This window comes from Branchiostoma floridae, chromosome 17 (genome assembly GCF_000003815.2).
Source record: "Branchiostoma floridae strain S238N-H82 chromosome 17, Bfl_VNyyK, whole genome shotgun sequence".
Taxonomy (NCBI): domain Eukaryota; kingdom Metazoa; phylum Chordata; class Leptocardii; order Amphioxiformes; family Branchiostomatidae; genus Branchiostoma; species Branchiostoma floridae.
Window position 1 is genome coordinate 14,692,967 of NC_049995.1, and position 27,852 is coordinate 14,720,818.

The 27,852-nt window shown below is 39.4% G+C and overlaps 1 protein-coding gene across 2 annotated transcripts in view; it reads right to left on the bottom strand.

Moving 5' to 3' along the window:
- Positions 1-27,852, bottom strand: part of LOC118404039 (kelch-like protein 22) — a 151,030-nt gene that overhangs the window by 58,085 nt on the left and 65,093 nt on the right. Inside the window, exon 3 of one of the 2 annotated variants that reach the window (XR_004829736.1) lies at positions 8,358-8,448. The exons of the other annotated variant lie outside the window; for it this stretch is intronic. The gene's annotated coding sequence lies outside the window, so the exon portion shown is untranslated. The remainder of the gene's footprint in view (positions 1-8,357; positions 8,449-27,852) is intronic. 2 annotated transcript variants of the gene reach the window in all.

Here is a 27,852-nt window from a genome sequence, read left to right on the forward strand (position 1 = left end):
CTAACTTTGCTGACGAATCAAAGTTCGTATCTACCAGGTCTGACGAAACGCCTGTCCACAAGATAAGCCGATTTGAGCCACGCAATTCAACCTAACTTAATCCCAATCCTGTGTATAACATCTATTTCTTTGTTCTCATGGTTCTATTGTAACCTTTAACACACAGCCAGCTCAGTACGCATAGATAAAAAGTTTTCTGTCATGTATTTTTCAGTATTTTTCAACCGAGATGCGCAGCTTAATACTGATGTATATTATAAGACACGAACCTAGAGGTCAATGACTGTGATTGTGCTGTAATTCCATTAGATAAGCAAGAAGTCCTCTCTTCTGTCCTTCTCAGGAAGTCAAAAGGCCGGCTGTGCTTCAGAAATCAAACTCTTACTCCAGACTGAAGGATCTCGTTTGGTTGTTGGTAAAGTGGAAAGAGGAGCTCTAAGCTATCATGAGTTTACGTTATCTAGGAAATAAATGATTTCTACGTTTGGACTTATTTTGGCATTGGTACTTGAAGATTGCATTTAATGAATTGTACAGTTGCATGAAGGCATATTTGCTGTCTGATATAATATCTCTCACCATTAAATTGGTACTTAGACGTGCTGAGCCGGTATCATCTCCGAAAGGGTGGATTTCTCGAGGTTAATGTGTTGTTATTTTATTAGATAAGCAAGATTTCCTCTCATCTGTCCTTCTCTGGAAGTCAAAAGGCCGGGTGTGCTTCAGAAATCAAACTTACACTCGAGACTGAAGGATCGTGTTTGGTAGTCTGTGATGTGGTAATAGGAACCGACATAGTATGGAACGGAATTTGTGCTGGCTTATTCCCGACCTAAAGACCTACAGAGGATGGAATTATTAGATATATAAAACCACTTTTAATTAAAGTTTCTTTTTAGAAATTCTTCTTCTATAAGTCATTGTACTGAAACTTTTCCTAAATTGCTCCCGTGAGCTCTGCGTTATCATGATTATAAGTTATCTAGGAAATAAATGATTAGTAGGTTTGGAATGAATGGAATGGTGGCTTTGGCACTTGAGATTGAATTGAATGAATGTTAAAATTGCATGTAGGCATTCTGGCTGTCTGATATCATATCTCTCACCATTTAAATGATACTTAGACGTGCTGAGCAAGTATCATCTTTGAAAGGATGGATTTTAGGAGGATTTCAGTTTGCAGATTAGTTGTAAAATTCCATTGTCGTGTACAAATGCAATGTTCAATCTCCTAAGCCATTGTACTGCAACTCTTTATTCTCCGATGATATTTAAGTTATCTTGAGTTTAAGTTATCTAGGAAATATATGAATGTTACGTTTGGTCTTAAGGGAATGGTGACTTTGATACTTGAGAATTCCCTTTGAATGGCTGTCCAATATCGGAAAATATAAATGATACTTAGACATGCTGAGACAGTATCATCTCTGAAATGTGGACTTCGGGACGATTTGGTTGAGTCTAATGTGATGCAAATTAGTTGTAAAAACTTTTCACCTGAAAATCATTTAGGAGTAAACTTTGTTCGTTGTTCACAGGCATGGGCCATAGGGACAGAATTTCCTTTTAAAGCTTTTGTGATTTTGCATATCATATGCAATTTTGGGGCTGATATTATTTATCTAAACAATATATAATATCATAAACATAAACACGTATTATGATATACTACATAAACAAGCTTTAGATATTGAGAATTGGGTACGATCATAATATGTACTTTGAATGTGTCATTGTCCTCCCTGTCCTTCAGTCCGTTTACTTTCAAGTAAATGAGACACAACAACTGCGACCCTCTACAGGCCTCAAAGCCGAAAGTCAAGGCTGCTCTATTAAATCGGGCGGATATTATGTCACCTCTTACATTGTTTGCCAAGCGGAGTTCCTATCTGAATTTGTAAAGTGTCTCATCCAATAACAAAGTGCACCGAATACCGCCAAAGGGTTAAGGCCAAACTGAAGTCTATTTCATCTGGTCTTCGAGCGAAATTGGTAAGTGTTTAAAACAATAAGCCTCGGCACAAGTCCTGGATGTGACCCCTGACCTTCACTCTGAAAGGAACATGTGATGGAACAGCGAAATGGACAGATGCAAATTTGAAAAGTACCCGGATGTCAATGGTGGGTTAGAATTATTTCAACTAAAGGAGTTTCCTTAACTCGAATTGCGATGCGAATTGGTACTCTTGTGTTAATTCTAGGGAGACCAATAAACTTGCGACAGAGCTAATTTAGCAAGATAGAATACAGAACGAAAAAGCTTCACTTGGCTTTCAGCTGCAAGAAGCTAATCAGACAGGGCAGACTTCATCCCCGTACCTGTCGAAAGATCCTTCATGTCCAACACTCAGAAAAGTCAAATACAGCCCAAACAATCCTGCATTCCCTTGGGGTAAAATAGAAAATGATGGAGCTATATTTAGGGGCACAATATCAGGGCATCGTAAACATATTGTTAGCGGCTTGCAATGTCTCTCAGGAGATGTTGAAAACACTCTATCCAAGTAGGTAGCATCTACAGTCATTTGGGGTAAATTTATCCCTTGAGATAAAATAGAAATGTATGGGGCTATGGGGACAAAATACTTTTTAGAAATTGTCTACTTTTGTGATTATTCTATCACATGCAATGCTAGAGCTGATTTTATATAAATTTCCCGTATACGTAAAATCTGTGTAAATATGGCAACGTTGAAGCCAGAAACACGGAGAACTTTATGCACGATCCCTGATATAAAGTGCGAGATTGACGCGTAACCGCTGGAGTGAGAGTTTTAAAATAGAAATGCCAATAATCTGCACATTTGCGCGCCACCCTAATGCAGCGTTATTACGTGGTCAGCTCGTTCACAATGGCAGTCATCGTTAAACGAGCTCTTTGATAGCTAAGTATGTGTTCCTCTTCTATTTCAACAGAATTTGTATGTATTGTTTCCTTTCGGCCTAAAAACGTCGATGGAGCTGCTTTTACCTTCAATCTTCTTGTTGTATGTGATACTGTAAAAATGAGTTACTAAACTTGAGTACAGTGTCATATTGCCCTTGTCTGTCTGAAAGCAGATTTTAAAAAATCTAAATATGATATTACTGTCGCATCTCGTTTCACTACCCAGTTATTATGCGGTCAACTCAACCGCTATTACTGTCGTCGTTAAACGAGCTCATTGATAGTTATGTAAGTACGTGTTTCTCCTTTATTCCAGACGACTTTGTATGGTTGAACACTATAATCGGCTGTCAGTAAAATGCCCATTTCACACTTAAAGCAGAAACGGTCTGGACAGCAATAATGTTGGAACTGCGTGGCATAACGGTTGAGTGCTTGGCTCAGGACCAAGTGGTCCCGGGTTCAAATCCTGGCATGGCACCTTCCTTTACAAAAGTCCCTTTGCACGACCTACACCACTTCAGCCATCTGTAAAAATGAGTACCTGGCATCCGTGGTGAAGGTGAAATATTGTGACCCTTACGTCTATGGAACTACCTTTAATAAATTCTATATAAAATCTATTCGTTGTATGTGGCACTGTGAACGTATGTTACTACACTTGAGTACAGTGTCACATTGCCCTTGTCTGCCTGAAAGCAATTTTTAAAAGAGTACCACTTTCATTTCACTGTACAGGTAATGGAACTGCGTCTACGTGGTTTAATGATATATAGCCAGTTGGTAAAAAAAAACACTTTGTACGACAAGATCTATTTTAGATATCAGCTGTACAAATGGAAAATAGGAAAGCACTAACGTCTATTTTTATTTTCCAATGGGTCTAGACATGAAACGTCATTAGTGGTGACAATCAGTTTTAATACGACCTCATCTAGATTCATACTAGATTCATAAATTGTCGTAAAATGATCAAAAGAGAGACGACCAGTAGAGAAGGAAACGAATAGTTGAGTAAGACCTATGTAGTGGTTCCAAAATGGTGCCCTGCCTAAGTTCACACAATCATTTTCGGATTCTCCTGTCGTTTTTGACAGATGCAGGCAAACAGTCACTTGCCGAGGTGGGTTCGGCAAACTATTTGCCTGGCCTGCACACGAAGGAGAAGCGTGCAATTCCTCCAACCTCTCGTCTACTGATGCTCATAGTCGAACAAACAAGTGCAGAAACTGCCACATGTAAGACGTTCCCAGCAGGTGCAGCTTTGTTATTTGGCCACTCAGTGTCCGACATGTGGCAAATATAATGATTTGTACTAAAGATTGAGCTCCTTAATATGCTTTGCAACACGCACTTCAACGATAGTCTATGAAAAGAAGTTGGCAAGGTTTAACCAGCCTCTGATATCGTCGTCGCAGTTGCCAATTAGTTTCAAAAAGAGTTTGCAAAGAGGCGATGCGACTTTGATAAGAAAGCTGTCACCGTTGGCACTTAACCCCGCTTGGTCCTGAGTCTTCCATAATTTATCAGATCAATTAACCCGACACCTATCGTGGCACATCATCGGAATGAATTGGACGACACATGTATTTTTCATTGCCATGGGAGGTGGAAGCGATCTTAAGCTCGTTGAAGAGCTAATCTTCCGATTCCCCCGGTTAGTTTCAACAAAGCCAAGGATGGACATTTTACTCTGAACAATGTAACCATATCCAGTACATTGTAGAGTATGTGGAAAAGAACAAACTCAAGCCAACCGTTCACACTTACGCCACATCTTCAGAAAATACACTGGAGCCGCATGTTCCCCGTTAGGAACTTTATTCGAACCGACACACAACAAACATGTTTCGCCGTGTGGCTTCCTCAGTGTTATGGGTTCGAATGAGCATAATACAGCATGTCCTTGCTTTTATAGGCCGGGCTCGTTGAAAAGCTAATCTTCCGATTCTCCTGGTCAGTTTCAACAAGGCCAAGGCTGCACAGTTTACTTTGAAGAATGTAACCATTTTCAGTAGGTTGCATGACTGGCAGTTAAAAGCTTGGTATCGGACATTCTCAATAACTGTTGTTTGAGTTTACTCCTGTATTTGGTAATTTCCTGAGAGAAAAAACAAACAAACTTTATCTATCACTAGAGCACAGCATAGTATGCTGGCTTCTCATCCAGTGCTACTCATCAACAGGCCAATCATGTTCTGTTGAAGCCTGTCGTTGATGTTGCCAAACACAGTAAGAAATATACCTACTTTGAATGCACATAAAGGTATAACGATCGATCAATCGAACTGAATTGTAGGAAATCTGGTAATTCTCCCTCTTTCGTAATAATAGAGAAAAATACATCGCTAGAACACAACGCAGTATGTGGACTTTTCACCCAGTGTTACTCATCAGCAGGTCATGTGATGTCAATGCGTGTCCTTGGGGTTGCCCAACGTGGTAAGAAAGATATACACCTACTTTGAATGCACTTAAAGGTACAAGATCGATTGAATCGAATCGCATTGTAGAAAAAATGCATTTATTCATCGCTGGAGCACAACTTAGTACGGCTGCCTTCTCACCCAATGTGAATAATGAGCAGGTCACGTGCATCCTGTTAACCCTTGTTTTTGAGATGACCCCGTGCAGGTCAAAGTTCAATTCCCCACGCGCCACCGCTCCCACGCTCCACTGCCTATCTTAATAACATCCTCAAGGCCATGAATAGGGCGCTACCATCGCTTGTCTTAGTTTAGGATATTAAGGTAGGGGCACGTGTCACAAGGGCATAGGATACATAGAGGGCGAAGGGAAAAACAAAGTTATTCACCTTGAATTTTTTAAACGAAATTCGAATCTAAAGTTCTTTACGAGGAGAAATTCTTTAAGCACACTAAATCATAATTAAACGGGATCCACCATCGCTTGTCTTAGTTTAAGATATGAAGGTAAAGGCACGTGTCAGAAGGGCATAGGATATATAGAGGACGAAGTGACAAAACAAAGTTATTCTCATTCGAATATTTTTAAACGAAATTCGATCTTTAAACACACTTAAAGCATAATTAAACGGGCGCTACCATAGCCTGTCTTAATTTGAGATATTGAGGTAGGGGCGCGTGTCATAAGGGCAGGGCGGGCAGGATATATTGAGGACGAAGTGACAAAACAAAGTTCTATTCTCATTAAACAATTTTTTTTACACAAAATCCGATCTTTAATCACACGTGAAGCATATCTAAACCAAGGAGATATCCTTTTTTTAAACCTCTTTCTTTAACAAAATTCTCAACGTTTACCCATGTTTAAAGATCGGATAGAGTTAACGTTCAGCTTATCATCGCACTTCTGCAGTATTTTCGACATTTTTGAACATTTTGCTACCGGGGCATCGTATACAAATTGTTAGCGGCTCGCAATGGCTCTAAGACGATGTTGCAAACGTTTAATCGAAGTAGATAAATCTACTGGTATTTTTGGCAGATTAATTCAACCTTTGTAATGGACTAAAAGTTTAGATTGACTTAAAAAATCCCGTCGTCTGATGCAGCAACTCTTGGAGAAGCAACTCCGATTTCCCATCTATTTTAAGAAGCATTGCCACCAAACAGCTTAACATTCGCACATCAATAGGCGGACTTATGTTTCATTTGGAATGGCCAAACTGTCGATGTCGTTTGACGTAACAGAAGATAGAAACATATTGATGTTTGGATCTTTGCAAATTTACAGCCGCTATTCGTCGTAAGTATCTCATTTCGTCCAATGGTACCTTCTCAATCGCGTCCAATGGTTAAGGCTTAGACGGGGGTCGTTACGGTTTTATGGGGTATATCGTCCGTTCATTTTTCTGTTGACAATGAGTCACCATAATAGCTATAGTAATGGAACAATAGAGCCATAACCAGAGTAATTCAACTGAGTGCGTTTAGCCCATGTTGGGCGTGGATGTACAATTAAATCATTGATGTTGTCATTCCTTGTAAAATGTGAACGTTAAGTATGTGACAGGATATCCTGGAAGTATATAATCAGAGGGGTATACATTTGGGTGGCCATGGAGTAGTATTGTGATTATAGCAACGCTGGGTGTCATTCGACAACGTAATAAGAGAAGATGTTGTACATTATCATTATGACCGGTACTCATATAACATATACCCGTTATGTCTGTAAATGGAGAGGTGCCATTCACCTATTATTATACTACACGCTACCCGATACCTCTTTAGTCAACTCATGTCAACAATATATTGCCACTGTTCCTCTGCACTGCACTACCAAAAATGATTTTTTTCTGTGTATCTTGTTTTTCTTCCTCACAGAAAATTTATCTTCCAGGAAGAAAATTATTCTGTCCCCAAGAAATCTAAGAAAAACGTGCTTGTCCATGGGGCAAGCAAATTTTTGCTTGAATTTTTTTTAGACATTTTTGAGATTAATATTCTTACACCAAGGATACTTTTCTTACATCAAGAGCAAAAATTCTTGTATTTCTTAAGAGTTTAAAAAAAACAAGCATTTCTAGATTTTTTTTCTTGCACCATAAGAAAAAACAAGAAGATTTTGCTTAAAGTTCTTAGGTGTGAGAAAAAAATTTCTTCACCAAAGAAGAATAAGAAAATTGTTCTTTGCATGAGAATTAAGATTTTTTGGTAGATTCTTGTTTTGCTTGTTTTGCTTAGAATTTTATTCTACATTTTCTTCCTGCAAGAATATTTTTTCTTCATATAAGAATTGTCCATGGGGTAAGCAAAACAAGCAAAAATCATTTTGGATGTCAAGTTCTGAAAAGCAGAACGAGAATTTTACTGCTTCCTTGATCGTCTCTGATTAAAGTAAGCATTATTGTCCATCTACGGCTAGGTCTACCAGTACTTTACTACTTCAATATTCAACTACGTTCAATGCAGATAGGATAAAGGCAAAAACTTTAGCACCCAAATTATTGAATGGCTGCAAAATCACAGACCAAAGTTACTTTTAGAGGACAAAGTCAATGTTACTAAGAGGCGATTCTAATTCATTATCAGTGACTTCTTTTGATTAGTTAGTGTTATGGTAACGTATAGCATGCATATTATGACCAGTCCCAGTCATAGTGTTTGGTAATAATTACCCTTTATGAAGTAACACTGTCGTTTGATGAAAGTCAAAGTGCTACAGTATGTGACTGCGGATTTGAAGCACTTAACCTTGCTTGATTAGATTGACTGGTATATCTGAACGTTTATTGTCTGTATTACTTTAACTGTTCTCAAAGTACTAAAAAGACCAGAAGGCCTCTTCAATATAGTATATTCCGAAAGTACAGATTTAGATTATTTTGCCTTGGTTGGAGATGCATTGGCCAATTTGAATTCTTATCGCCTGTCACCATAAACAAGAAGACGTGCTGCGTTTGAGCCCTTACAGACAGCTTTTATATACAAACGAGAATAGACGCTATTTTAAGTGTTATAGGCACTTACAAGGGGCTGCTTACCTTTGTACAAGTCGTGAAGTTTGGTTCCTTGGTATTTCAATTTAAACTCCCAAGCCTCCTGTTGTCAATGGATAGCATATGGCCGTGTCACCTGAAATTAACAATAACAATCATGAGGTACTTTTAAAGTGACAACCATTTACCAAAATAGACAAGTGTGACTCATATTTCCATAACCTTCATACTGCAGTTCCTTTTGCGTCTTTGGACTTGCAATATATTTTGTTGCATAAACCAAATCACAGGCCAATTTGAAAATCTTATTTTACAGTAAAGCAATGTTGATTCTAAATGATTATGTGTTTTCATGTTCTGAAATCTTAAACTTGCAAAGATACCTTCTACATTGAAAAATACATAACACTTATGTGTGATGAATAATATTTAAATCCTGGTCGTGGTTCAAGAAACGAACTGTTTTAACCATGCTTGCAAAAGTACAGTCTTTCAATCTATTGACACTTAGGACTTGTGACTTTATTGACTTGAATCAGTCGATATTGTAAACGCCTAACGCTAAGACATTCATGGTCAAGAAGGGGTCAAGAAGCTCAAAAGAGATAACTCTAAGACATTCAGGGTCAAAAGGCTTTAAAATAGATAAAATGACAATAAAACGGTGTCTAAGAAATGTCCCCATCAGGCTTTATTGTTTTACAGCGATGTAAGGTCAAAAAGATTAGTGGTATATGGACTTACTAATCGCAACATACTTCAGAACTGAATCTTAATAAGGATATGATATTTACGGCAATGGCAGTGGCAGTGGCTAATACAATGGAATAACTACTTCGTGCTATGACTTCGGAAATGTATATATTTGGCTAATAGAACAAGTACTTCGTGCTAAGACTCGTAAAAAGTATATTTATGGGTAATAGAACAAAATTTACTTCCTGTAATGACTTAGAAAATGCATATATTTGGCTAACAGAACAACTACTTCCCGCTATGACTTGGGAAATTTATATTTATTGCTTATAGAACAACTGCTTTTTGCTATCACTTCAAAAATGTATATTTTCCATCAATACAACCAAAATTTCAAAAGACTAGCGCCATCTCGCAAGAACTTCCGGGCCAGACATCTCTCATTTATGTATATAGATGGTACCCTGTCATGTAGGAGCTTGTATCTCATGCATAGTTCAGAAGAATATGAAACTGTATCCACCACAGGACCCTGAACAAGGTCAAAAACTTCATTACGTCCCGCGGATTTATTGGACACGGTGGCTGACAAGCATAGAGCAGTAATTGGGGAATTAATCTCGCACAATAGGCAGCAGGGATGTGGCAGGAAAGGTTGGAGATGAAGGATATTCAGGCGTACACACGTGTCAACTATGAATATGGGCAATCTACTAGTACGAAGTTATTAAATCATTGCTACATAAGTCGTTAATATCTGGGTTTAAATAAGGTATGATACCGAACTACCATTAAGATGGATGCATGTGATTTTATTTCCTTTGCGAAGAAGGTTATAGTAGGTTACATGTTGGGTAGCGTTTGTGAGTGTGTGTGTTTATTTGTATGTTGGAAAACAGCATAACTCGAGAACGCCTGAATGGATTGTACTGATATTTAGTATGTGGGTAGGTCTTGATAAGACTTGAAAATGGTTGAATTTGGACTCCTTAGCGGCTTGTTACGGTACTGCATCTGAACTTCCAGGTTTGATATATCTGGACATGCTGTGGTCATGATTTTAAGTGGTTGTTAATGCCATTGCGGCATATAAATGAAACATTGAAAATACTTCTGCGACCATTGAGCTTTTGAAGACTATTGGATATTGGCATAACTTCACCATGTTGCATTATCTACAGATGTGTGCAAAGACATTACATGTACGTAAAAATATCAAAGAGTACTATGTGAGCTGCAATCTGTGTTTGAAAAAGAAGAATGAAGGGATACACATATTTGAATTTTATAAACTGTCATTGCAAATATATGCAACGAAAACACCGTTCTCCATAGCCTGTGACTTTATTTCTGACTTATAATCTTAAACCACATCTTAAAACCCTCGGGAGGAGTTTTCCTTAAGTGCCTACTTATAAGACATGCTGTTTAACAGACAAGATCACCATATTAATCAGACTCTCTGCGCATATCTATTGATTACTTCTGCGTGGTGTTTACTAATTGTTTTAGCTAAGGGTTTATCTTGGCTGTAAATTCTGTTCTTTAACTAGCACTATATTAGAAGCAATAGAACACGATGGTAAAGGGTTTTACTATATGTATGTGCCCATTATCATGATTAACTAAACAGTAAGCACCAGGAGAGAGTTTTTCTGTTCAAAACTCAATGTCATTGGCAAAAATTGTGTGCCAAAACTGGTCAAGACTGACTTGTTTTCCTTCTCTAACTAGATCTTAGAAGCAAGAGAACACGAATGGTTTAACTAGCGGTGCGTACCCCTTATCATGAATAACTTGGTAGTAAGCACTAGAAGACAGTTTCTTTTTTTTAACACAATTTCATCAGCAAACAAACTACGACTTCATGGTTTCATTATGGATAGATGCCACAGTACTTCATTCTTACAGCACCATTTGAACGTGAAGAGTTCTATTGGTTATTCTCTATCACTCTTGCGATATTTTTACTCTGACGGTGTGACTTTAAATCTCTCTGGAGAACAATTGTATCGGTTTCTTGATCTACTTCGGTAGCAACACGTTTTTTTTTTAGGCTGGAATAAAGTGATTATCCGTCGATTACTAGCACTGCAAGACGTTAAGAGTTATAGAATAATCGATGAATCGGGGATATTTGATATAAAATATAAAAATTTCTTCAGATGGCTTCGTCGCGACCACAAAATCACCGCAAACATTTTCTGTCTTCTGCTTGCACCCCCTCCTCATTACATGTACGTATTGCACATTGGAACATTATTATAGCGGTAAAATGTTGAGGTACTTTCGACGGAGATGACACATAAATACTTGAGGGACACATTATTTTAATGTTCGCATTCATTTATTTCTCAATGAAACCTATACATAGCACCATGGTAGAAAAGAAGTACTGTACAACAGTATTCAGAGGGTTAATGCGGTTAGATAAGAATCAGCTGATCACGCCAGCACTGTCAAAGCCAAAGTTGAACTGTTCCGTCCGTTTGTAGCACCCTTGTAGAAGTGGTTTCCGAAGGGTTTACGGTAGGTTTTCCGTTAATATGTACCTACACTATAATACCGTAAAAACATTTTAGTTCACTGGATGGTAAAACCACCGCGAATACTTTATTTTTCAGCTACCGTAACATAAAAATTACCACAAAATTAAAGAATTTTCAGTTAACTGTAAATTGCAACACAGGGTACAACAGATGTCGCCAGAGGAAACTATCAGTTATTTTCATCTCAAAGCCGAAGTAACTGCAGAGGCATTTTTACCATCTTATCTCGCCGAATAACTGCAACAGCGATATCATCTTCAATAGCGTGGCTGATAAGTTACAGCGATTAGCCACTGAAACGACACGAAGAAATAAAGATATATCCTTGGGGAAAGCTATGACGCACTTCGTGGCTTTGCCGTCCAATGGAACTGTCAGTCATGTCAAGAAAATATAGCACAGATTTGGGAATAATTTCTTGGCGATAACGCTTTGGTAGTGTTGGCAAGATTTTATCTTTTAAGTTAGTGCCGCAACTTTGGTAGCGTAACGAGCGAGATAAAGGGTGTCGACAAAAATATACCATTTCGGAGGATTCTGGTAAACTGCACTATCTTTCTCAAGTCAAGTCAAGTCAACAAATTATAGTACAGATTCGGCAATAATTTCTTGGCGAGAACGCTTTGGTAGTGTTGGCAACATTTAGTCTTGGCACAGCAACTTTGGTAGCGTAACGAGATAAAAATATACCTTTTCGGAGGATTATGGAATACTGCACTATCTTTCTGTGTTCCCAAGTGGCAGTTTAACGACTGGCTATGCAATCAGGCATCACATGTTCTTGCAACATGCTGACAATTAGTAGGATGGATTGGAGACTCAACGTTAAAATCAAAGGGTGGGAAAATGGAACGACTGTAGCTAGTTCAGCACAATTAGATACAGACCCTTAATTAGTAAAACGTTGTCAAGAAAGATTGCTTGATAGTAGTGGTGTAGTGCCTTGCAATGGAGTGGTGACAGTTTTAGAAGATAGATGAGGCTGATATCTGTTAACCAATCAAAAACTTTTGGCGACTCAGGCCAAGAGAAAGAGAGAGAGAGAGAGAGACAGAGACAGAGACAGAGAGACAGAGAGACAGACAGACAGACAGACAGAGAGAGACAGAGACAGAGGTAGAGAGACAGAGAGAGACAGAGACAGAAAGAGAGATGGAGAAGGAGAGAGAGAGAGAGACAGAGACAGAGAGAGAGGCAGAGAGACAGAGAGAAACAGGGAGAGAGAGAGAAAAGGAAAGAGATTGAAGGCATTTGGTCATGACAAATCAATGGTATGTGCACAAAAAGAATCATGAGTCTTGGTACGTCGTTTTGTTATCAGAACATTACAAGGTTTTTAAGTTAGTTTAACGTCGGGATCGTTAGCTATCCACCATCTAGTCCTTGATTGGCGCCATCCAAGACACAAAGACAATTAGGTAGAGAGAGAGTGAGTGAGAGAGAGAGAGAGAGAGAGAGAGAGAGAGAGACAGAGAGACAGAGAGTCAGAGACAGAGAGACAGAGAAAGACAGAGGTTGGGCAGATTGAAGCCATTTGGTCACATTCCAATCTCACCGAAAGCGCCAAGTGTTTTGGTATGTTGCTTTGTAATTAGGACATGACAAGATCGTAAAGTTAGTTTAACGTTGGGGTCGTTCGGTATCCAGATCATTTATAGCTAGTTCTTGATTGTCGCTACAGCAAGGCTAGACTTTGTACTCAATGTCAATGACCTGTAAGATATCCCTTAACGAAATCAGCCTTGGCGTCGGTAGGCTTATGATAACTGTGCTCATTCATCGTCTCATTAGCTGCTGCTGTTAACAAGGCTAGACTCCACACGAGTTAACCCTGGCGACAGTAAACCGACCAGACTCATTAGATCTAACGTCGCTTTGTTGAAGCCAAGAACAAAATGTTGAATATGAAAAACACGACGCAAATCTGTAAAGGTTGCAAGTTCTGTTGTTCTGTTTATAATTTAGACATTGCGTAATACGAAAAAGTATGACTGAAAAGACAATGAAATGCACAAAACGTACTAAAACTCATTAATTATTATCTCTGACATTCGTTGAGTGATCTTTCGAACCCAGCAGTGCCACACCGATGCCCCAAGTGCAGTGAGATACCACCTTTATCAAACCTTATGTCAGCCAAATACAGTCAAACCTGTCTTCCTAGGGCGCGTGCATGAATATCACTTCACTATTAGTTCTCTGTTAAAGCTTAAGCAAATGTTGAATGTAAAAACACAACGCAAAGACTTGAAGATTGAACGTTCTGTTGTTGCCAAACCGTATGCTAGCCAATTACATTCATTCAAACAATGTGTTTCAGAACCTATGCATAAGGACAACTTCGCCATTAGTTTTCTGTTAAAGCTTAAGCAAATGTTGAATGTAAAAAACACGACGAAAATGTATAAAGATTGAAAGTTCTGTTGTTGCCCAACCGTTTGCCACCCAAATACATCCATTCAAACAATGGGTTCCAGAACCTATGCATAAGGACCACTTAGCCATTTGTTCTTTGTTAATGGCCATTGTAGAGTAGACTAATTCCCATTGACCAGGACATTAACCGTGACTGTAGTGGCTACCTGTCTACTGAAGTCAGTTTGTTCAAGTCCCTAGAGTGATTACTGTAGACATATTGACAGCATGAGTCTATACACGCAAGTTCTTGGCTGTGCAAAGACTGTTTGGAAAGACTGTTTTGCAAACAGTGGTGCAGAGTTCGTACGTACAGTTTATAACTAAATACAAACTGTTTACAAAGCTTGAGAATGATATTTACCCCCAAATAGCTATTCTTAAGACATCAAAATTAATTCGAAAGAAAAAAAAAATTCTGAAAGAATAATGTTTATTGTGGTCACAAAGTATAATATTTCAATCTGTATCTCTATATCTTACTCTTAAAAGAATGTTGATCACTGTTTTTATACAAAACACGAAACAAGAAAATGAGGATCAAGGGAGCAAGAACGGTGGAACCAGACAAAGCAGTTTTACGAAAGACCACGTGACATCCGCTTTTCTCCAGCTCCACCAGAGCGTGTCACGTGCCATTCATCACCCCTGACCTTACCTCACCTAGCCCGTGACCTCACCAGAGGTCACCTCGGCGCCATTTAAGGCTTAAAGACATCAATCCCTTACTTCTAATTGATGAATGGCTCATGCCACTCTCTCCTTGACGAAGGCCAGCAGCAGGTCTCTGCTGATTGTGTAGGTCTTTATTCCTGAAATGACCTTATTCTTCTTTATCTAGCATAAGGGTATGGCATTTGGAGGTGCTTATAACTTGCTTTTGTCCTGATGGTATATTAGTTCGTTTTGTTCTCAGTTTATTGAGGCCATTTACGATAGCCTAAGTTCAAATAGAACTGATATTTCATCAAAAACTAAACACATTAAGAATAAAACGACTGGTCAAATCTGCAAATTTGCTTATTGCTAACTATGCTGAACTACTTTTTTGCAGACATTAAACATTATATCAAGGTTGCTATGCATCTCAATTATCCACCTTTGGGGCAATGGCGCTATACTACCAGATTCCAAAGGCAATGCCAGGACTGCACCCTGGTCATTTCGATATCTCCGAGTATGGGAGTTTTTAGAGCGTTTTTCTCTAATTAAAGCAACACAACCTCATCAATCAATGCATAAGCTCTACACTATTATATAACAGAGAAGATAGATTTCAAGATTCAAACTACTTACTTAAACAAGGAAAACATGCAAAGCGAGCAAACGGATTTACTCTACCAATTATGCTCCTATCCCGCCTGATGCAGCATAACACTCGAGTGCCTTTGGCAATCACAGTCACAGTCAAGTACTGGTCGTTACCGCTAGATCTCACTCGCATATCTATTCATGTACGAGAAAGACTGTTTGTTCAAAACCTTTGTATCTATTTATATTATCTAAACAGCTTCCATAATCTTTCTGAAGGGAATTTGAGCGAACGGTTCTACCAATTATGCTCCCTTACTCCAGCATAACTAGAGTGCCTCCAGCAATCACAGTCACAGTCAAGTACTGGTCGTTACTGCAAGATCTAACTAGCAGATCTATTCATGTAGGAGAAAGATCCCCCCCCCCCTCTGATGCAGCATAACTAGAGTGCCTCCAGCAATCACAGTCACAGTCAAGTACTGGTCGTTACCGCTGGATCTAACTCGCAGATCTATTCATGTACAAGAAAGACTGTTTGTTCAAAACCTTTGTATCTATTTATATTATCTAAACAGCTTCCATAATCTTTCTGAAGGGAATTTGAGCGAACGGTTCTACCAATTATGCTCCCTTACTCCAGCATAACTAGAGTGCCTCCAGCAATCACAGTCACAGTCAACTACTTCTCGTTACCGTTAGATCTAACTCGCAGATCTATTCATGTAGGAGAAAGACACCCCCCCCCCCCTGATGCAGCATAACTAGAGTGCCTCCAGTAATCACAGTCACAGTCAACTACTGGTCGTTACTGCAAGATCTAACTCGCAGATCTATTCATGTAGGAGAAAGACCCCCCCCCCCCTGATGCAGCATAACTAGAGTGCCTCCAGTAATCACAGTCACAGTCAACTACTGGTCGTTACTGCAAGATCTAACTCGCAGATCTATTCATGTAGGAGAAAGACCCCCCCCCCCTGATGCAGCATAACTAGAGTGCCTCCAGTAATCACAGTCACAGTCAACTACTGGTCGTTACCGCTACATCTAACTTGCAGATCTATTCATGTAGGAGGAAGACCCCCCCCCCCCTGATGCAGCATAACTAGAATGCCTCCAGTAATCACAGTCACAGTCAAGTACCGGTCGTTACCGTCAGATCTTACTCGCAGATCTATTCATGTAGGAGAAAGACACCTGCTCCGGTGATAAGGCAGACTGGACCCTAATGAGCTAATCTCAGCGAACTGTGCCCTTGGTCGTAAAAGTAGATTAGCGTAATTATAACTCTTACACCGCCACGGTACAGCTGTACAGATAATCCGCTTAGCTGTGACAATCTGATGTTCAGGGGATGTTTCTGGTAATCTTCATTTGATGGCTCTCCTGTGACCGCTATGGAAACTGTGTTTGCCTAATTCCTGTCTCAAGTAGCCAATTTTTTCAAAACAAATCCTACATTATAGATACATCAAAACAGCACAAGTTTATAGATATGGAAACCAACTGCCATTGAAAATGACAACAATTTCTCACGCATGGTTGCGACATATGGTATCTAAAAATCCATGTCGACAGACTGGCCTGGTGCATTGTATCTGTGGTTTATCAGATACTGTTAGTTGTGACAATCTGATGTCAAGGGCTGTTTCTGGTAATCTTTATTTGATGACTCTCCCGTGACCGCTCTGAAAACTGTGTTTGCCTAATTCCTGTCTCAAGTAGCCATTTTTTTACAACGAATCCTACATCATAGATACACGGAAACAGTACAAGTTTATAGATATGGAAACCAACTGCCATTGAAAATGATAACAGTTTGTTCCTCGTGGTTGCGGCAAATGGTGTCTAGAAATCCAAGTCGACAGACTGGTATGTTGTATCTGTAGTTTATCAGATGCTGTTAGATGTGACAATCTGAAGTCAAGGGCTGTCTCTTGTAATCTTCATTTGATGGCTCTCCTGTGGCCGCTATGGAAACTGCCTAATTTCTGTCTCAAGTAGCCAATTTTGCCACAACAAATCCTACATTATAGATACACGGAAACAGCACAAGTTTATAGATATGGAAACCAAGTGCCATTGAAAATGACAACAATTTCTCACGCATGGTTGCGACATATGGTATCTAAAAATTAAAGTCGACAGACTGGCCTGGTACGTTGTATCTGTGGTTTATCAGATGCTGTTAGTTGTGACAATCTGAAGTCAAGGGCTGTCTCTGGTAATCTTCATTTGATGGCTCTCCTGTGACCGCTATGGAAACTGTGTTTGCCTAATTCCTGTCTCAAGTAGCCATTTTTTTTTACAACGAATCCTACATTATAGATACACCAAAACAGCACAAGTTTATAGATATGGAAACCAACTACCATTGAAAATGACAACAATTTCTCACATATGGTATCTAAAAATCCAAGTCGACAGGCTGGCCTAGTACATTGTATCTGTGGTTTATCTGATGCTGGTAGTTGTGACAATCTGATGTCAAAGACTGTTTTTGGTAATCTTCATTTGATGGCTCTCCCGTGACCGCTATGGAAACTGCCTAATTCCTGTCTCAAGTAGCCAATTTTTTACTATAAATTCTTAATTATAGATACACCAAAACAGCCAAGTTTATAGAAATGGAAACCAACTGCCATTGAAAATTACAACAGTTTGTTCCTCGTGGTTGCGACATATGGTCTCTAAAAATCCAAGTCGACAGACTGGCCTGGTACATTGTATCTGTGGTTTATCAGATGCTGTTAGTTGTGACAATCTGAAGTCAAGGGCTGTCTCTGGTAATCTTCATTTGATGTCTCTCCCGTGACCGCTAATGAAACTGTGTTTGCCTAATTTCTGTCCAAAGTAGGCAGTTTTTTTGCAACAAGTCCTACATTTTGAATACGTTAAACCAGCACATGATGCGGGAACCAAGTGTCATCGAAAATTAACAGTATTTTGCAGACTGATTATATAGTATCTAGGCATTCAAGTCGACAGACTGGTACACTATCTGCTTACATCTGTATTCTTATTATGTAATAGCTTAACGTATCGGCAAACTATATTAGACCCTAACTGTGTGGTTGGGTTCATCACAGATGCTGGCTTTGTTACTTTTGCATCTGATGTTCTCTGCATCTGTTTATCATAATCACTCATCCAAAGATAGATAGGAAGGCAATTTCTTTCGAAATAATACAAACATGATATATAATCATGTGTGCAAAGTCATTTAATGTCTTTAGTGACGTAGGAGTAGCTTAAACCTCTGATCACATTCATTGCTAAAAAAAGAGAATGTACAGTATGCTATCCCAAACAGCATCTAACTAAATGCCAATACCATTTTACAGGGAAGAATGTTCTAGGCCTGTCCATATATGACAGCCTGGACTGTACTTGCTGTTTGGTCAAAACTTTTCTTCACTTTTAAACAGTTTCCAAAATATTTCTATAACGCTATAGAAGAGTATACACGATGCATGTCACAGAACGACGACGCAATATAACCGATAACTAGCTACATGGTATATTAGACGACAAAAATGTTTTGAGTTTTGATAAAAATTATCGCAGATTCGCAAATGTTGATTCAAACTTTTTACCGAGTACAGAATATTTTCGAATCACCAAAACACGAGCTATATAGAAATACCATTTCAGATGTCTTTGTGACATTTTCCATGATGACGTTTTGACAAATTTCTAGCTGCTGAGCCAAAACTTTCAAACGCTTCTAAGACCTTTTAAAAACATATCAGGGAAGTTACAATACGCCTTCATGAATGGTGAGACATGGGTAATGTGAGGCAATATAACAACGAGGTATCTCTGTCAAAATCTTGCTACATGCCGTATCAAACGATAGAATCACGCTTGGTAAGCCCAGGAAATGGCAGTTTGGGAGTTTGAATAATGCCTTATTGTTCAAGCAAAACTTTCTGCCAAATTTACGAGCTTTCCAGAACGATATAGGAGATAACATACACTATATTATGCGAGGCGACAAAACAACTCAGTATCTGAGTCAAAATTTAAATATGTGTCGTGCTACACGAGCGAAATACTGTCAGCCGAGCCTACAAATGAAAGCATGACAAATTATAAAATATGGAGTCAAAACTTTTAAACAATTTTACGACCATTCCTGAAGATAATAAAGAGTAAAATACAATACGTAAGGCAGCGTAACAACGTACTAGTATCCTAGTTAAAACCTACTAGTAGATTTTTGTCACATCGCACGACAGAAATACTGTTAGGCCTTTGCACACAAAGGACGACATGAAGAATTCAAACTTGTTGAGCCAAAACCTTTAAAGAACTCCACCACCTTTTCAGAAGATGACATATAGTAGATATAAAATGTGAGCGTAACAATGTGGTGTGCTAGTGAAAAACCAGTTCTTAAATGTCATATCACATAGAAGAAATACTGATAGTGCTTCACACAAATGACTATATAAAGAATTCCAACTTGTTGAGCCAAAACCTTTAAACAATTTCACGACCTTTCCAGTGTGTATGTACAATACGCGAAGCACCACATCAACCTGCTATCGCAGCCATCAAGACGACATGAGGACTTCGCATACTGCCCCAAAATAACAGCATGACGAATTCCTAACCGTTACCACAAAGGAGAAGCCAAGAAGTAGAGTCGAAATCTAAATGTTTGTGACGAGAAAAGTACTGTCAGCCGTGTCCACGAATGACAACATGAAACATTTGAGCCTGTTGCGTCGAAACTTTCTGACAACCTTACAACCTTTCCAAAAGATAAAGAGAAAAAAAATATGATGCGTAAGGCAGCGTAACAACGTAGTATCCTCGTCTTTGTCATATCACACGACAGAAATACTGTTAGGCATGCACACACAAAGGACGACATGAAGAATTCCAACTTGTTGAGCCAAAACCTTTAAACAATTTCCCGACCTTTCCAGCGTGTATGTACAATACGCGAAGCACCATATCAACCTGCTATCGCAGCCATCAAGACGACATGAGGACTTCGCATTCTGCCCCAAAATGACAGCTTGACGAATTCCTAACCGTTACCACAAAAGAGAAGCCAGCGAAATGTCATCAAGTTCAACCCTACGGTTCAGCAGCATCACAGTTAGAATCCCTGATAGTGTGACGGGAATACATTTTGTAGTCTCGCCTTTTCTCGCCCGTCTGGGGATCTATCGATTCGAATGTCAACCATGACAGTCGTGCTGACCTTTGACCTCTTTAGAACCTGTTTCTAATGGAAAACCGCCGCGCGGCTGCACTCGGGGACACCCGGGGACCGAATTATTGCACCGCTGGCAGAAATGGCCGCCATCTTTTGTTGCACCCATGGGGCTTTGCGAATGAATAATGGCGACCTCTAGAGACCGATACAAGATAGCCGCGACAAAGGGATCGTTTGCGTAACCACAAAATGATTTTCATTTATCCTTGTATGGAACGAATCAAGATGGCAGGAAAATCAACAAGTGGTTGTTCTAAAGAGAGGAGATTCTACGATAGAAAATAACAGAAAACCTTATTCTATCTACGATAGAAAATTGCATTAAGGAATCGTTTGTGATGACCACGGAATGATTTTCATTTATCCCTGTATGGTACAAATCATGATGACAAGAAAATCCACAAGTTGTTGTACTGCAGGGAGTAGCTACCGTAAAAAATGGCAGAGAATGGCAAATTGGAATCGTTTGCGTAACCGCGAAATGAATTTTATTTATCCTGTTACAGTTAGTTTCTTGGAACAAATCATGATGACAGGAAAGTCCACAAGTGGTTGTTCTGCAGCGCTATATGGAGGAGCTACAATAGAAAATGGTAGAAAATGGCGCATGGCAAGAAGGAAAAGTGCAGGTTAATTTTGCTTACGGTCTGCATTTGAGGCGTGCTCCCATTGTTGATTTGTAAGGAAGAGATTGCAACTCAATGGAAATCTACAGGTACTGCAAGACCAGTAGACAGGAGAAAAAGATATGAGGGGACACTTCAAACTGAATCATACTGCAATGTTTGCAAATTACAAATTAAAACCTGTCTAAATCATAGACAGTTCACCGCAGAATACCGAGTTATGCATACATCCACGTATCCACTAAATCACTAAATTGACTGAATACAAGAACTTTATCACCTTCCACATGTTGCTTGACCACAGCAACACTGCCAAGTCAATGGCCACAGATACTTAAGTGACACACATGAAGGGTATGGTGTGTACTAGTTAGAAGACTAGGGTCATCTGAGGTAAACGTAGTTCCGTATTTTAAAAGTTAACAGCGATAACCCCTTGTTGACCTTCTCTCTATTTTGTCGTACCGGTATACCATTTCGCATTTTACCATTACTAATAAGGTAATGCCAATGTAAACCATTCTTGAAAACTGGTCTGAAAATAGTTCTTATCTTTTCTAGCTGTTTCGTCTAAGCCCTGTATTAAATAAAAGTCGCCATGATCCCCAAGCTATTTCTTATTTCATCCCTGTTACAGTCTATCTAATAGTATGCCAACAAGATGGTGTTAAACTTCTAAAGTGTCCTAAGCACCGACAGCTTTATACGCCATGTTAGTCACTCAAAGACATGATGCTGCCTATACCAACTGTAAAGCTGTTACTTGAAACACCTGCTTATATCTAATAGGCCCCTTAGTGCGTCCCCGTCCATATAGCTGTCCGTAGAAACAGTTGTCCTTTATATTATCATTTATTTTGCTTATGTTTTTCCCGCTAATAAGCTTTTTAAATTTCCCCTGGTAACCCATACTAACGAGTAACCGTTGCGGTTCCTACTTCTGATGCCTACAGTTGCAGAATAATCTATTGATCCTAAAATAGAGATAATCAACTTAAAAAGAAGTCCATCACATATCTCACATATATACGCTGGCATGGTACTGTGCAATATAGCAATGTTCAACCAGCTCCATCCATTACGTAACATACGTAAGTGAAACTGAAAGACGCACTTCAGACTGCATTTATGGCTACTGACAATTTTCCCGTAGTTACCTTGGTGAAGATAAATGGATAGAGACAAGATTAATCCCATGGGAATATACTTCTCAAACGTCAAGGTCAGCAGTGTGCGGTTGGAAACTCATTTTCCCTGTAGGGGGTAGGATAAGTATTTATGCTCACGTTTGTACATTGTCTATGTTAGCACCAATGAATCATTACTATATTACCCTTTTAAGTACAGTAGAACTATACAGCTTTTAGAGAAAATAACGTTGATCCTAATTTTGCAAGTTTATGAAGTGCAAATTGAAGTGTAGACATTTGCACACACATTCGTACGGTGCGTATTGCCTATGTTAACATCAATGAAGCATTACTAGATTGACGGTTTGAAAAATAATACAACGTTTAAAGAAAAAGACATTAATCTCAATCTCATACTATGATGGGGTGAAAAGAGACATTTACGCAAACATTTGAACCCTTCCAGACTCGTGCAATCACTTATTACTTACAGGCAGATGGCTCGTTAACTATAAAGTTTCATTGTGGTATCAATGACCTATAAAACGCCGTGCTGAAGTCTAATACTTAAAGAGAAAAGGGGTGTGGAAAGGCTGTAAATAGTAATGTCGTTTTCTGAACATCGTTATGTCATCATTTACGATGACTACGTTTGACAAAAAGGGGAGCATTTTATCGCCAATCACTTCATCATCTCATATGGTAAAGCTCTTTTTTTTACACACACAACCAGGGTAGTATTCACATCCAATGTTTCGATGTCTGTCAGACACCATCATTAGCAGAACCAGTCATTCTAACCCTTATGATGGTGTCCGACGAACATCTAAACGTTGGGTATATACAATATAAATAATTACCAACCTTATTTACGGACTTATTCATATACATGTTATTTTCTATGTGGCTACTACTATATGTGATTATTCAAAGGACAACAAAACTATCTTTAGAAATTTACGGCATTGCGCGTATTCAATGGCTTTGTACGTCATCTATCCCCACACCTGTCGCCCCACTATGTCAGGTGTATTCACTACGATGATGGATGGTCCTCTGACCTGTGTGTGACCTGGAGTGCGACAGGGTGGGTGTCTGCGTTAGCCTGGGTACCATCCGGAAAGTAGTGTGCTCCGACGTTTGTTATACACTATATAGTCGCTTCTAACTCTGACATTCATTTTACACTATACACAGTCGCTCTCTGCTGTTCTGTCTGGGATCCTTGACCCTCTTTACGTCTGGAAACGTCTAAATTATGGACGAGGGCGCTGATTGGTCTCTACAAATGAGCGAATTAAGGAATGAGTTCAAGCGATCGTCCACTTGTTTGCTGGCTTTTTGTCATCGAACGAGCGCTCTACAACCCATGCCTCAATTCGCTCATTAACTGTCAGACGTAACCACCAAAAGTTTTGAATATGAATGTCTCTAGACGGATAGCAGAAGCGAGCATAGGAGTGAACTACAGTCAAACCTATAGCGGCCATTCAAGGGACTGGAGAACTGTTGCCATTATAGACAGGTGGCCACTATAGAGAAAATGTTAATCAATTCACCACAAGCAATAAGTAACACATGATTTCAGTACCCACTAATCTTTCTCACCAAGTAACATTGTCTCGATCATCTCAAAATTCAACTGACCCTGCCAAAGTCAAATCTACCGAAAATGATTGATATTGCCATTAGGTCATTGGGAAAAATGTAAGGGACCGACAAAAAGTGACCGTAATGCCCAGGTGGTCGCTTTGCAAAGGTGGCCACTAATAAAGGTTTGACTGTACTACCCGGAAGGTACCCAGACTATGACTTTGAGTGATAGGCCAACGTTTAGTGTAAAGAAGACTAGCCCGGCCATTTACTGACGTAACCACCAAAAGGTTTGAATATACAGGTCTCCAGGCTGGTAGCAAAACCCATGCCTTAATTCTCTTATTAACTGACGTAACCAGCACCACTACTACAACCCGGATGGTACCCAGGCTATGACTATGAGTGACAGGCCAACGTTTAGTGTAAAGAAGAGTAGCCCGACCATTAACTGACGTAACCACCAAAAGGTTTGAATACACAGGTCTCCAGACTGGTAGCAAAACCCATGCCTTAATTCTCTTATTAACTGACGTAACCACCATGGCCACCACTACTACAACCCGGATGGTACCCAGGCTATGACTATGAGTGACAGGCCGACGTTTAGTGTAAAGAAGGTTATCGGGACCAATTTGTAAAGTGGAGACAAGCCTCATCCTTTATTCATGGCGCCAAACTAGAGGCTATTGAGAAAGGGAACTCGTGCGGAAGACTCGTTAAGTTTACCAGCCGCATGGCTGCATTCCCGCGTGTCTACGAACCATAGTGGGTCTCTATGGTTGTTTTGCATGTTTTTGAAACGTTGGCGTTACGGAAGATAATGTTTATCAGTACAGTAGTTCATAACAGCAAAATATGACATTAGAGCACTCCCTCTTATCTAACCTTCGCCAAAAAATTTTTTGTGTTTTTGTGTGTGTGAGGGTGCGTGTGTTTATTATTTTTCCTATGAGACCTATGGTTGGTTTGCATGTTTTTGAAACGTTGGCGTTACGGAAGACAATGTTTAGGAGTACAGTAGACTCATAACAGTTAAATTTGACATGATCGGAGAAGAGTACTCTCTCTTATCTAACGTAGTATCACCTTCGAAGGGAAATTGTTTGGTTGTGTGGATAGATTCGGCATTTGGAACACTTGTAAAGACAAAGTTGGATTTTTGGCCTCCTAGTCATATCATTGTAGCACTGTGAACGTGCAGCATGAAAACATATTGCTTTAGCCAAACTAAGGAATTGGTTTTTGAAAACATTGTCTTGGCCATCGGTAGTTTCAGGTTTCGTTAGAACAAGCTGTTATTAGTTATTAAGATATACTTTGCTACAGCTCCTAGACGGGATTTTGTACGAGTTATCTATAGTAAAGTATATATTGGAGATACAGAAATAGCATTTGGTATAAGCCTAAATGCTAGGTATGTCCTCGTGAACATTCATATCATAACTCACTAGATTTGCCCAGATAGTTTATTTGATTAAGAGATTTATGCAAAAGCCAGCTGATTCTCTCCATCGAATTCGGTAGAACCAAGATCAATTGTACCCAGTCTTAGCATCGATTGCGTAAAATTCTATCGACATTTGCCAAAGCTTTCCAATGCTGATAGATTGCTTTCTTCCTGCAAAATGGCTGGAAGCAAAAATAAAATGTATTGCGGTTTTATTCACTAATCATTTTTGCCCATTACGCAACACTGGAGCCTGCGACTAACGGAAATAGATCTAAAAAGATTTGCTGTGTGTGTGGGGGGGGGGGGTAACTATTGATGTCCAGTTCTCTTGTACAAAATGGCTGGAAGGAAAAAGAGGATACATTGCGGTTTTATACATCGGTTTGCCGATGAATTACGCAACAATGGAGCTTACGACTAAGGGAAATGATAAAATAAAATTTTTTTTGATGGGGTCGATATTGAGTTGTCCAGTCCAATTCACCATGCTTCGGGAATTGCTTGTAAGACCGCTTGCTATTCTATTACAAGACAGACATCATAGGCAATTGAATGATACTCTTTGAGAAATAATTTATAACGTTTTTGAGTTGTATGGGTATGTACAAAATACGAGAGCATTATTAACGTCGTACGAAACATATAAACCGGCCCTTGATGGTCCCAAAAGAGGTAAATTATTCTCCCAACGTCTGCATTACTATATTAATTTAGTAGATAACAATGGGATATGCCATTGATTTCAGTTTACTATGCAGTACGGTGGACTAAAAATATTGCATTTTGCTCAAAAAGATTTCGGCTGGCACAACAAGACAGTTACAATCAAAGTTCAGGTTCTAGCTGCCTTGACATTTTAGGAAATATCGTAAAATCACCTGCAAAGGACACAGCTTAAGAACAATAACGTGCAATTCTAACAACAAGCATATATGGATCATTGATATCACATTGCGCTAGACACAAACACATGACATGACAGAAATAAACTTATTAACCGCTACTATTAGAATAAAGCAATGCTTTCTATCCTACCTCACGTACGGACGCATCGTGCCGTTTACAAGCGATCTTGCAGAAAACACCATTAAGTGCCAGCTTGTTTCTAACCAAACAAAATTGAAAATTTCCTCGAGGCAACGCTGAGCAATTCTATTTCCAGTAAGAGGCTTGATGTCTCGCAATTATCGCAAAATTAAATCACTCCTTCACGTACACACGCGCGACTTCATTGATATTCCAACAACGTTTATACTACGCTGCTGCAATATCCTGCATGTACGATAACCGCAACACAATACCGACAATCGCTGGGGACAGAAAAACAATAAAGCAACCAACCTACTGCTCGAGATGGCCAGCCTGCAATCCGTGCATAGAAAGGGGAAGATTAAAGCCCGTAAACTGGTGAACTAAACGGTTGTTTCCTCTGCATCTTCAGCGGCGAGCTGTACGTGCAACAAGCTGCTGCAGGCGTCCAACATTGCGTGCATTCTGCAACAGATTGCCAGTCGACTGAAGATCCTCCTATAATCGTCCAGCCCTTAGGATACGGCTCTCCCGGATTGCCTTCGTCCCTGTTGCAGGCGCGCGGTGGTATTTCAAAGTGTAGCCTCCTGTACATGTACCACCACCTGTGGATACTGAGCTCCCTGTACTAACACCAGAGGCATGCAGTACTAGTCTGTGGTGCACGTACGCACAGGCGACACAGCGGCTCGGATGGCGTTTGGCTGCCGTTGCCCCTGCCGAGGTCATCAGAGGGAACCACGCCCCTTCAGCGATATTTATTCATACGGCTCAACAGCCTCGCGTGCAGGATCCAATCCTATCCACACGTATATATATATATATTATATAGGTATAGGTTCGGCGTGGAATGTGAAATACAGATTTGGCCTCTTTACTTTGTGTCATTTTAGTTATTCGTATTACAACAAAATTTAAGAAAACTGAAAAAAAAAATTATTCATACGGCTCAACAGCCTCGCGAGCGAGATCCAATCCCATCCACTGGGATAGGTTTACCGTGGAATTATTTCAAATAAGATTTCGGTCTGTTGTCTTTATGTCGTCATTTCAGTAAAACGTATTACAGCAAAATTAGGGAAATATGAAAAGAAAATTGTTAATATGGCTTAACAGAATATCCACCGCCGGGCACGACGTGGAATTTTAGATACAGATTTGTTCCTTTTTTTTCTTCTTTCTGTCTATTCAGTAAATCGTAACACAGCGTAATACGTTTCTTTCTCAAGATTAGTCAATCAAACTGATTGAAGCGAGAACATGATATTGCTGCCATTGATATGATTGTATGGGCACTCTAATTATAAGAAACATTAGCCCTTCCCATCTTATGGACTCTTATCGGTGTATAAATACAGATAACACTGCAAACTGTCTCTTAGAATTATGACAATGAAGCTTATAACAGCCAAAATAAAGTTTGGTTAAAAAAGATAACAAGACACTCGTTTTATGCCCAATATCTCCAAGGGACATAAGTAAATATTGAATTAATACATAGTAAGATTTACCCCTAGATGCTCTGTTAGAAAAGAAACATTACGGCATGTGTCTTCAAACCATTA